The sequence below is a fragment of the Dendrobates tinctorius genome, unplaced genomic scaffold (assembly GCF_039654945.1).
Source record: "Dendrobates tinctorius isolate UK_male_01 unplaced genomic scaffold, ASM3965494v1 ptg000102l, whole genome shotgun sequence".
NCBI classification, from domain to species: domain Eukaryota; kingdom Metazoa; phylum Chordata; class Amphibia; order Anura; family Dendrobatidae; genus Dendrobates; species Dendrobates tinctorius.
This window is the reverse complement of record NW_027361770.1, coordinates 36,620,300-36,633,266: the sequence shown is the minus strand read 5'-3', so window position 1 is coordinate 36,633,266 and position 12,967 is coordinate 36,620,300. Positions and strand designations below refer to the sequence as shown.

Here is a 12,967-nt window from a genome sequence, read left to right as displayed (position 1 = left end):
TTTACTGAACTTCAATAAAAAGCTGGAAGGAAAGTAAAAGCGCAATAGGGTCTTATCTGGGTATTAAGACATACCTCTAATCAGATGAGCCCAAACACAGGCTCATAGAAATATTAGCTGCTGCAGATCCACCGATCTCCTCGTGACCAGCCAGAGTAAAAAGAAATGGGATAAAAAGGTGAATTAACTCTGCGCTGCTTGAAAGATAGAAGTCCAAATGGATATTCACATGAAAAAGTGGCTTTATTCAACGCGTTTCGGAGTACTATGACTCCATCAGGAAATCACAAAAGTATAAACATCGTATTACACTCTGACCTATGTTATTAAATGAGTCAGTGCTCATCTGCGAGTGTTTTCTCAGCTTGGACCAAACTGAGAAGGAAAAAAAAAAAATAAATAAAAAAAAAAAAAAAAAAATCGCAACATGCTGCAATTGACTACGAGAATCGGATTCGCACTTGCTAATGCAAGTCAATGAGTTCCCTTTAAGCACATAACTATAACTGCATTGTCAATATGTTTTGTTAAACAGCTAAAAAGTTGTTTTTCTTCACTTTCAGGATAGTTTGGGAGCTTATCTACAGCATTACAGAATGCCGGAGATAAGCCCCTAAAGGCAGCGGCTGCAGCTTATAGCTGAAAAACGAGCTGACAGGCTCACTTTAAGATCTATAAGCATAGACATAGATCTCCCAGAGAATCTAACTCCAGAGCTTATTTTGAATAAACGGCGGCACTTCCCATGTACTGAAAGCGAACATCCCGAGAGAAAATGAACTTTAGATTTAGCAATAGTGTCAACATGGCCTTTAAAGGCCCTTTAAGACTTTAAAATATTTTGTGTGCACATACCCTAATAGTTCCCACCAAACATAACAATAATGCAATGTTCACACACGGTCAGTATTTTACCTCAGTATTTGTAACCCAAATCCAGGAGAGGAACCGTCAGAGGAAAAGTATAATAGAAACACATCACCTCTTCTGGATTTATCACCCACTCCAGGTTCTGGCTTACACATACTGAGGTAAAATACTGACCAAATACTGAATGTATGAACGCGGCCTAAAGCTGTGGCCACTGGCAACATGTATCATGACGATACTGAAATCATGTGTCCCATTGTGACATCACATCTCATTACTTCCTAGGGTGTCGCACTGTGGCCACAATGACTACAACACAGAGTTGAAAATGTGTTTGCTTTACTGCCGCAGGTCACAAATGTCTCGCTCGCACAGGCTTCAATGTGACTTGCAATCGACTTCTCTATAATTTGGCAGCTTTTATACAGCAAAGATGAAGGGCTAAAAAAGTCGGTCAACAGCGAGACGCAAGCTAGTTACACCAAACATGTCGCAGTGTAGACCTTGCCTTAAGGCCCTTTTACATTTAGCGATGCACCAGCGATCCGACCCGGTCAGGATCGCTGGTGCATCGCTAAATGATCGCTAGTGAGCTTTCATACAGAAAGACCTCACAGCGATGCAGCAGCGACGCAGCGGACGATACTCACCTTTCACACACAGCGATCCTGACGTCCTCCCACCCGCCTCCACGCGTCGCTCGTCGTCACAGCAGGAAGTCTCAGCAGGAAGCTGACGACGAGAAATGGAGCCGGACATTCTCGCGCGATCAGCGATGGACAGCGGGGGAGCCGGTCGGAGGTAAGTATCACACATAGCGATATCGCTAGCAATATCGCTATAACGTCACAAAATCGGTGACGTTTTAGCGATATTGCTAGCGATATCGCTTAGTGTAAAACCCCCTTTAGCCCTTATTCAGACAGATTGTTCTCAGAAGCACAAAATGCTCGGATTTTCAGGAGGGTTTTGGATCGGAGTTTCGTCTGTGTTTCATTTCATACCATCAGTGTTTTGGATCCAATTTTCATTGGTGTTTGGTTTGTGTATCAGTTTTTACCATCAGGGTCTCTAATATGAAAAATTAATTACAAAGCTTCTCCTATCGGACGAGCCATCAGGCAAATGAAAAACGAACAGTTCATCAGCTCAAGGCACGGTGCACGGAGGCATCAGGCTGGCTCCTGAGCGGAAACCATGGAAAAATCCAGCAACCATGATATTATATTCATTTTTTCTTTATTTTCAGCCATATCTAAATAAATGTGATTTATATAAAAAAAAAAAAAAGTTTGCAGTAGCTGGATTTTTCCACTATACCACACTCGGTAAATGCCAGATGAGCAGGTCCGGCCGCGTATCACCAGTATAACCTTCCTCAGGACACCGATACTGTTAACAGCAGTGCTGGAGCACGGAGCCACTGGCTACGTGTTTTGTCATTTATTCCAGCATGCCGCAGAAAATTTCCGGGGCCACGCAGGGGAAGTCGGTCGGCCTGATGACAGCACTGCATTGCTCCAAAGTCCACTGCAAGACGGGATAGAAGAGGAGTTGGGTTTTTTCTGTAGTCGGTGATGAGCATAATACTGTGTGGATTGCCAATCGTGCTGTATTAGGACTATAGGGGACCATCATGCTATATTGGAACAGTGGGGGGCAATAACAATATATGGGGGCCCATTATACTGTGTGGTGGGCCTATCATGCTATATGGAATCATACTGTATTGGGCCTTTGGAAAACCATCATACTGTGTTGAGGCTGTGGGGGACCTTCATACTGTGTTGTGGGGGAGAGGATTATATTGTATTGGAGCTGTTTGACCATCAAATTAGGTGTGAGGACCATCATACTGTGTGGGGGGCTGTGGAGACCATCATGCTTTGGGGCACCATCATACTGTGTTGGAAGCAGTGGTGGCCCTCATTCTGTATTGGGGGAGCATTATACTGTATGGGGACTAGCATACTGTGCGGTAGGCTATGGGGGGGCTATCATACAAAATAGAAGGTTGTGAGGGTGACCATTATACTGTATTTGGGCTGTGGGAGACCATCACGCCGCGGCGAGGGGGCAAGGGTGGCCATCACGCCGCGAGGAGGAGACAAGGGTGGCCATCACGCCGCGACGAGGAGACAAGGGTGGCCATCACGCCGCGACGAGGAGACAAGGGTGGCCATCACGCCGCGACGAGGAGACAAGGGTGGCCATCACGCCGCGACGAGGAGACAAGGGTGGCCATCACGCCGCGACGAGGAGACAAGGGTGGCCATCACGCCGCGACGAGGAGACAAGGGTGGCCATCACGCCGCGACGAGGAGACAAGGGTGGCCATCACGCCGCGACGAGGAGACAAGGGTGGCCATCACGCCGTGACGAGGAGACAAGGGTGGCCATCATGCTGTGAGTCCCTATAACACAAGTGGGACAATGAAAAGCTACATCTTTGTCTTCATTTTACCTGCTCTATCCTGACTAACACCATGACGGTCTGGTCTGAAGTGTAAATGAGGCTTATGTCACAACTACAGAGCACTAAAAAAAAGCAAACAAGTGTGAAATCCCTTGTAGAACCGGTGGTCACACACTATGCGTCACACATAAAGGAAACACTGTATAACGTCCAGTCCACACTAGACAAGAGCGCTGTAATGAGGTGACGTTCATGTACAGGCGGAGGCGCGCACTACCTGCGGTACCGGCCGAGGTCTCCTCACCTGATCGCTTATGCAGTCTCTCTGCTCTCCATGTAACCAGTGTCGTCACTTCTGGGATGTGACGTAGAGACGGCGCCGGCGGCTGGTCAGTGCACTGGCGCAGAGAGCAGGGTAAAACCCGCCATGGATCGGAGGGAGGAGTGCAGACAGAGGCAGGCAGCACAGGGAATACAGCAACTCGTGCCGGTCTCTGCACACGCGCACATCCTGACATGTCTGTGGACTCCCCACACTGCTGCTAGCGTTATCAAGCCTGTATAACACTCTACAGAGCATGCGCACATGTGTGAGACCGACTGCGACCGGGGCCACCAGGGGTGAACCTAGCCTCTCTGCTGCCTGAGGCGAGCAGCAAAATGGCGCCCCCCCACGCACACAAAGAACATTCTCATATCTAGCCTGTGAAACTGAGTACAGTAGTGGACATTTTGATTTAGATAAATAGAGAAAAAAAGGTGTCCAAACACAAGGATGTCAGCGGCATCACACGCACATAGAAGAACAGCACAGAAGTATCCAGAACAAGGGTCATTAATGGCAATGGTAGGCCTGGCACAGGGCCGGATTGGGACAAAAATGCAGCCCTGCCACACAAATCCCACCAGCCCACAAACTATAACACTCCTCACCCGAGCAGTGAATTTTTGCTATACTTTGTTGTCCCCTCATCACTCTCTTTAAGGAGTTATTTGAAGAGCCACATGTGAATGGCACCACAGTGCGTATGATCGACCACAGCTCCATTTACATGGTGCTCTTCAAAGCTATGTTTCCCAGGATCATGGGGGTCCCTGCAGTCAGATCCACAACAAACAGAAAGTCATCCCCTATCCCCACATAATGCTCCATACAGTATTATGTGCCCCATATATTACTTCATACAGCATAATGGGCCCCATATATTACTTCATACAATGTAATGGGCCCCATATAATGCTCCATACAGTATAATGGGCCCCATATAATGCTCCATACAGTATAATGGGCCCCATGTAATGCTCCATACAGTATAATGGGCCCCATATATTACTTCATACAGCATATTGGGCCCCATATATTACTTCATACAATGTAATGGGCCCCATATAATGCTCCATACAGTATAATGGGCCCCATATATTACTTCATACAGCATAATGGGCCCCATATATTACTTCATACAATGTAATGGGCCCCATATAATGCTCCACACAGTATAATGGGCCCCATATATTACTTCATACAGCATAATGGGCCCCATATATTACTTCATACAATGTAATGGGCCCCATATAATTCTCCCCAAACCCCGCTACTCTGGTCTCCTCAGTGTATTCTGATCCTCTGCACTGCTTGGCACAGGGACATCATTACCTTTACGTATATAATTGTCCACTTGGACTGATAGTAATAGTGATTTGTTTGTACCCTGTTGTTTGGGGCTGGCCTTCTTTATGGGGGTGCTCAGGGCATAGGATTATACACCAATAAAAAGTATGAGAGGCTCAAAGTGACCAGTGCCACCTAGTTTCCTACCCCCCCCCCCCTTATTCTACTGGTACTGTGGGCACGCTGACTGGTACTGAGGAAAAGAAAGAAAGAACAGAGAGAAAAAAGAAAACAGAGAGAGAAAGAACAGAGAGAAAGAAAGGGGGGAAGAAAGAAAGAACAGAGAAAGAAAAAAAGAAAGATTAGAGAGATAAAGAAACAGAGAGAGAAAGAAAGATTCTATAAAGATACTATAGCAGCCCAGCTCCCACTGTAGTGCCCACCTGAGCCTCCCGATGCAGGACATATCATGATCCGCTTACACGGGCCGGCATCCCCGAGTTCAAGACGATCCTGTTATCCGCGCTGTTGGAGGAGGACTGTTATGAATGAGTCACCGGAGGAGGAAAAAACAAAAATACAAGCTAAGTCCAGAAAACCGGAGAGGTTGGTAGCTAGCGGATTGCAGACCCCTGATCCTATTCACAACAACTAACAGTAGCCGTGGGGTGTTCCTACGGTGGTCCTAGACACCTCGTTCACAGCCGGAGAACTAAATAAACCTAAAGAAAGAAAGGGGAAATCTAAACTGCCCCAGAGCAGATCCCAAAGCAATAGACAGCCCCCAACATGTATTGGCGGTGAAAACAGATGAAAACACAGACAGAAAGACAGGCTGAGCAAACGATGGGGCCCTCACTAACTAGATAGGACAGGAAAGAAAAGCAACTGTCTGCAATCACGCAAAAACCCTGCCAAAAATAATGTCCAACACGTCTGACAGAAAAGGCCCTGAAGTCACTAGACTTCAAAATCACTATATTAGCACTCAGGTATATTCTGAAAACAGAGCAAAGAGATCAACTGATCAGAGACAAAAATGGAGTTCAGCCAGTCCCAACCAGGGCTGGCTGAACACAAACACTAAGTAAACAGACAAAATCGTAGTGGGGAACATTATACTGCGTGTGGGGACAGGAAAGGGACATTGCAATATGTGTTTCGTTACTTCCTGTTTTCCATACTTGGGTCATATGTATCTATCAGAGGAAAAGGAACAAAATGCTATGATTCTTAGAAAGTGACAACAAAAAAGCACCAAGATAGTCTCAGCTCTGAAAAGGTTACTCCCCCCTGTGCCCAGTAATGGGGAGCCTCCGTCACAAACCTCCACCCGCAGAGCAGCACTCCACATAGAGAATAATGGAGCCTCCGGCACAGACCTCCATCCGCAGAGCCACACTCCACATAGAGAATAATGGAGTCTCCGGCACCTACCTCCACCCGCAGAGCCGCACTCCACATAGAGAATAATGGGGTCTCCGGCACAGACCTCCACCTGCAGAGCCGCACTCCACATAGAGAATAATGGAGCCTCCAGCACCGACCTCCACCCACAGAGCCGCACTCCACATAGAGAATAATGGAGCCTCCGGCACAGACCTCCACCCGCAGAGCCACACTCCACATAGAGAATAATGGAGCCTCCGGCACCTACCTCCACCCGCAGAGCCGCACTCCACATAGAGAATAATGGAGCCTCCGGCACAGACCTCCACCTGCAGAGCCACACTCCACATAGAGAATAATGGAGCCTCTGGCACCTACCTCCACCCGCAGAGCCGCACTCCACATAGAGAATAATGGAGCCTCCGGCACCGACCTCCACCCGCAGAGCCGTACTCCACATAGAGAATAATGGAGCCTCAGGCACAGACTTCCACCTGCAGAGCCGCACTCCACATAGAGAATAATGGAGCCTCCGGCACCGACCTCCACCTACAGAGCCGCACTCCACATAGAGAATAATGGAGCCTCCGGCACAGACTTCCACCCGCAGAGCCGCACTCCACATAGAGAATAATGGAGCCTCCGGCATCGACCTCCACCCGCAGAACCGCACTCCACATAGAGAATAATGGAGCCTCCGGCACCGACCTCCACCCGCAGAGCCGCACTCCACATAGAGAATAATGGAGCCTCCGGCACAGACCTCCACCCGCAGAGCCCCACTCCACATAGAGAATAATGGGGCCTCCGGCACCGACCTCCACCCGCAGAGCCGCACTCCACATAGAGAATAATGGAGCCTCCGGCACAGACCTCCACCCGCAGAGCCCCACTCCACATAGAGAATAATGGGGCCTCCGGCACCGACCTCCACCGACAGTCGCACTCCACATAGAGAATAATGGAGCCTCCAGCACAGACCTCCACCCGCACTCCACATAGAGAATAATGGAGCCTCCAGCACAGACCTCCACCTGCAGAGCCGCACTCCACATATATGGCTGCTCTGTGCGCACAGGCCCTGTGATGAGGTCACAGGAGGGGAGGAGTCAGGGGGCCCTTACTACTTCCCTCCTGTCACTGTGACCATCAATTACAGCCTCTTGCACGACCGGCCGCAGCACCAGCGTGCAGACTCAGAGGCTAAATTGTAGGTGCTGCAGGTAGAGGAGCGCATAATGCCGCCCCCTGCTGCCTGCTGCTTCAGCAAATCGCTCAACTTGGCTCATAGCTGCGGCCCTGGGGGCCACTATTGTCAGGTCTGCTGGGGCTTTTATCTCTTTTAGACCAGTTCCCATTCACTTCAGGGTGTGTGGCTGCAGGTTACCTACTGTACAGTTGTCATCCCCCCCACCTGTGATATACGAGCACATGCGGTTGGGTCGCCCTCCCAGGGCCGTGGGGTACTCAGTGTCGGACCGGTATCAGTGGGATGTGTCACGGTGGCGGTGACCTGGACCGTTGCCCTGGGCGCCCAAGTATTAGGAAGATGTGGATGTTAAATGTAATAGTTCGTGACGCCACCTGTGGTGTTCGGCAAGGGAAGTGTTAAGCCGACGCTGCATGCAGATCCTCCAGGACAGATGGTGTGGTGCATGTTGTGAGTTCATTTTCTGGTCTACCAGTTGTGAGTTCTCCTTCCAGGCTCCCTCTGGTGGTAACAGGAGGTAGTGAGGCTGATTTAATCAGTAGAGATCTGCCACCTGATAATGAGGATGACGATTGGACCTCAGGAATCTCAGATTGGATTTAAGACAGCTGATGCCCTACTCTGGTGCTGGTGATTCCTTCTGCTTGTCAGGTCTTGGTTCTCACCTCTGTTCCAGTCAGCTCAAGCTAAGTTTTTCTGCAATGTTCACACTTGATTTTTGTTGTTCTATTCAGTTTTTTGTGTGGTTAGCCAGCCCTGGCTGGGGCTTTGCTGAATTTCCACTCTTATTTATCTGTATTTGCCAATTTGCTTTTTGTCCCTTATTAGATTGGCCTCTTTTTGCTCTGTCTCAGAATATTTCAGAGTGCTGATATAGTGGGAGAAGTCTAGTGACTTCAGGGTTAATTTTGTTATCAGAAGTGTTGGACATTATTTTGTAGGGGTTTGGCAGATTGCAGACAGTGTCTTTCCTTTTCTCTCCTTTCTAGTTAGTTTGGGCCCCATTGTTTGCTCAGCCTATTTTCCTGCCTGTGTTTGTGTTTTCATCTAGTTTCACCGTCAATACATGTGTGGGGGCTGTCTATTCCTCCTTTGGGGTCTGCTCTGGGGCAGTTAGTTTTCCCCTTATCTTGCTTTAAGCTTATTTAGTCCTCCGGCCGTGACGAGGCGTCTAGGTTCTTCGTAGGTACGCTCCACGGCTGCTGCTTGTTGTGTCGTTAGGATCAGGGATCTGCAATCTGCATAGTTACCAACCTCTCTGGTTTTTCTGGGGCTTAGCTTGTTTTTGGTTTTTTCCTCCTCGGTGACCCATTCATAACAGGTGCAGCAATGATGGTATAGCCCTCCACAGGCAGGGCTGTTGTCCCAGGGCAGTGTAGATGTGGAGACACTTAGGTGATGTAGTGTCTGGCACAGGGGATGTAGCAGTGTCAGGCGGACGCAGGAAGGAATGGAGGACACCAGGGCATGCAGTTCCAAAGCTTTACTCACAGTCTGTAGTGCCCGCTTCTGTGTTGTGTCCTCCATGTCAGAGGCCCAGTCAACCTCCAGGCAAGATGAAATGCTCCCTTCCACACTCCGCCAACTTATGTGCCTTTCCTGAACGTCTCCTCTATAGCGCCTTTAAGTGTGAAGATCTCCAGTACCGTGGTACTCCGGAGATCCTCCTGACAGATGTTCCCAAGAACCTTACTTGCACGGCAGACAGCTGTAGCCTGCTTCAGGGACTCCTCTCTTCTAAGTCCCGGCTCTCTATCCGTATTGCTGTTGTGCCCTCAAGTCTTAGATGGGAGTAGTGCATTTACAGCCTACTACTCCACCGGTGTCTGCTGCAGAACCATTAGTGTTCATACAACCTCGGGGACTGGGCCCTGGCCTTGCGCTTAGAACTTCTAGGCAGGGTTCTTCCTCTAACCCACGTCCTCTGTGTTCCCTTTTACTCCCACGTTCCGTACTTGTCCTTTCCCTTCTATGGCAGCTCAGGCTTCAGGTCAACGTCCTTCTCCTTCTTTCCTTTCCTGTGCCAGCTGGCTCAGGTCACTGAGGCAGCTGCAGCACTCCTTCCTCCATCCCTTCTTCCAGGGATCCCCACTCCTCCCAAGTGGCTTCCTTCCTCACTGACCTCCTGTCAGACTAACCTGTAATCCTAAACCATCCCGCTCTTTTATATGTTCTCAACTCCACCCACCTCCCAGCACGTCTACTGTTCCAAGCAGGGAACCACCAAAGGTGCTCTGCTTCTCTCTAAGCAAGGAGCCCCAATGTGGTTGTGCTGAACTACTCTATTGTGTAGGGTGCGAGTGTTGGAGCGTGGTCAGGAGCCTCCAACTTACCTGGATGGTGGGGCACCACACCTTAGGAGAAGGTGCAGTACCTCTGTGGCGACTGAGCCTCAGGGGCGCCACACGGTTATGCTGCAGTTTTTAGAAAGCCGTACATTCAACCTAATCCTTTAGGCCGGTTTTACACGGACTGATATTTCCTGTACCGGAAAAACCGGTACCAGAGATATCCGTGTCCATGTGTCAATTTGTCACATTCGTGAGGCATCAATGTGTTCTATCCGTTTGTACCATCCGTATGTGATCCGATGGCACACGGACATTGTCAGTGTGCGGCATGTGTTTACACAGACCCATTGACTTGTATGGGTCTATGTGATCCATGCTGTCGCTCAAAAACGGATATGTCAGTGTGTTTTGCACATGGACACACGGTCCGTGAAAACACGCTGGCATGTACATAGACCCTTTCGCTTGAATGGATCTACGTGTGTACGTGTCTCCGGTACATGAGAAAACTGTCACCACACGTACCGGAGACACTGACGTGTGAAACCGGCCTTACTTGTATGGAGAACCCTTATGTTAAAAATGTCCAACCTGCCAAAAGATTCATGCGGGCAGCGGTGTGGGCACTATGGACTTCCAGACAGGCTCCCTTTAAAGGGCTCCTATGGTCATAAGATAACTCATCCCCCAATAATCAGTGTGGGGATTACTTTGGTAGTCAGCATACAGTGTGGGGGTCATCATACTGTGGATAGGAAGCAGTGGTTGGTATCATATGGTGTAAAGGGGAGCTGAAGGCTTGGTGCTCTCTGAGTGCCAGCAAACTTACCAGGATTCTGAGGTGAGTATATGATATTTTTATTTTAATATTATTTATGGAGGTGATCATACACCATGGAGGCCATCATACAATTTGGGGGCTCCTGTGGGGGTCATCATAGCATGGGGACCAATATACAGTGCGGAGACTACTGTGGGGGCCAATCATACAGTTTGGGTGGCAAATTATGTATAGGATGCTATAAGAAGAATCATACTGTGTATACGGGAGCTGTGTGCCCATCCTACTGTGTACAGGAGAGCTGTGGGCCCATTTCATCATACTTTGTACAGGGGAGCTGTGTGCTCATCATACTGTGCATAGGGAAGCTGGGAACCACAAACGATACAGAAATATGGCATCACAACCATCATCAGTACATGAATACAACACAAGAACCACAATCAGTACAGAAATACATAACTAGAAGTACCATCAGTAAATACACTGCTCAAAATAATAAAGGGAACACTAAAATAATACATCATAGATTTCACTGAATGAAATATTCCAGTTGCAAATCTTTATTCATTACATAGTAGAATGTGTTGAGAACAATAAAACATAAAATGATCAATTTAAATCACAGATGATGAATTTGAGTCACGGGCCAGAGATCTTAAGAACCGTTTTATTGCAAGGGGATATAGCCATCGTATGACTAAAAAGGCCTATATTAGGGATAAACACAGTAACAGAAATTCCCTCCTTTATAAAACCAAATTAAATATGGAAAAATCAGGGGATAATAGGTTTGTGATTAATTTTAACTCTTGATCTGAGCAGGTACGGGATGGCATTAGCTAGGTCATGGCCTGTTTTGAAGACTGATCCGATTATTGCCAAATTAATACCTGAGAAACTACTGCTAACATATAGGAGGGCTAAAAACTTATGTGACTACTTAGTACAAAGTCACTACGTGGATGATTCCCCTAAAACATTTTTGGATAATATAACTCCTACAAAAGAGGGGGATGTGTAGCCTGTGGCCACTACGTGGCGTGTGCGAATATTGTAAAAAGTGACACATTTGTGGATGTATCAGGGACTAAGGAATATAAAATACGTAAATCAATTACCTGTACATCCAAAAATGTCATTTATTATGCCACTTGCCCTCTGCTCCCTAATATATATTGGGCTTACCACATGCCAACTGAAGGTTAGGGTTAGAGAGCACGTACTAGGAATACAGGCAGCGATTAAAGAGGATGATGTATCCTCACTCAAAACCCTACCTAGGCACTTTAGGCTGCATCACAATTGTGATAGTAGTGGGCTAAGTGTCAAAGGTATTGACATGATTGATGTAGGGATCTGTGGAGGCAGGACATCGCAGCGCCTGGCCCAACTGGAGACGCGCTGGATATGGACCCTGAGTACAGTTCATCCTCATGGACCCAATGAGAATTTGAGTTATGTGCCATTTTTGTGATTTACTGCCTGCTGATTGAGCAGTGCATCTGCTTGCACCGGTGTTGCTTTGCTTGTTTTTAACTTTGTATATTTTATTTTTCTTTTAGATATTTTATGTTTACTTACGTGCGGACTGAAGTTGGGTTCGGAACATCTCTGATTCCTCCACCCTTCTATGCAGTAACAATCCTGGAGACTGTCATATTGTATATTGTATAATATTTTCATATCCATGTATTGTTTATGGGTGCTCTGTATGGCTGCATAATGTGAATTGAAGATATTGTGTGATATTCCATTCATATATATATATATTTGGTTTGTATAATGTTAATTTTTTGCAGCCATATAACATACATATGAACTTCTGTGTATCGATATTGAGACCAGATATAATGTTTGAAAAAGAGGGAAGTGATAATGTAGCCCTTTAGATGTGTTGATAGGAGGTTATAACTATTTGGCATTCTAGGTCTATATTTTTGATGAATATCACCCCTTATAAGTATTTTATTGAATATGGGACCTTATCGAGGGTTTCTTAGATATGCGTTCAGTCATTGTTAGAGATTTTTTTAGGGTGGGAGGATCGTATGGTGCCGTGGTCACACCCGCATGCGCACCCTGCCCCGACATGCCTGGCGGCTTTCGGCGTCTCTATGCGTTGTTGGTTGTTATACACCTGACGCCGTACACCGCATGACGGCGACGCTGCCCGGCTTCTCGGGTTGTTATGGTGGCGGATGCGTCACTTCCGGTCCGCGGCATTGTAACTTCCTGTCCGGCGGTAATTTAAACCTCCGACTTTTATTCATTGTTACGCCCCCTGACGAAGGAGCAAGTCTCCGAAACACGCGTCGGGGTAGACGAGCTGACACGGACCACCATTCTGTGTGTCACCACTTATGAGGTAATATTGCCTATGGATTTTTTACTATGG

The 12,967-nt window shown here is 47.6% G+C and overlaps 1 protein-coding gene across 7 annotated transcripts in view; it reads right to left on the bottom strand.

The window, feature by feature from the left end:
* LOC141099776 (uncharacterized) overlaps positions 1 to 3,797 on the bottom strand; it is a 132,871-nt gene extending 129,074 nt beyond the window's left edge. The window contains exon 1 of one of the 7 annotated variants that reach the window (XM_073587837.1): positions 3,591 to 3,797. The gene's annotated coding sequence lies outside the window, so the exon portion shown is untranslated. The other 6 variants (XM_073587836.1, XM_073587838.1, XM_073587835.1 and 3 more) reach the window with 6 other exon arrangements.
* Between the last annotated feature and the right edge of the window lie 9,170 nt (positions 3,798 to 12,967).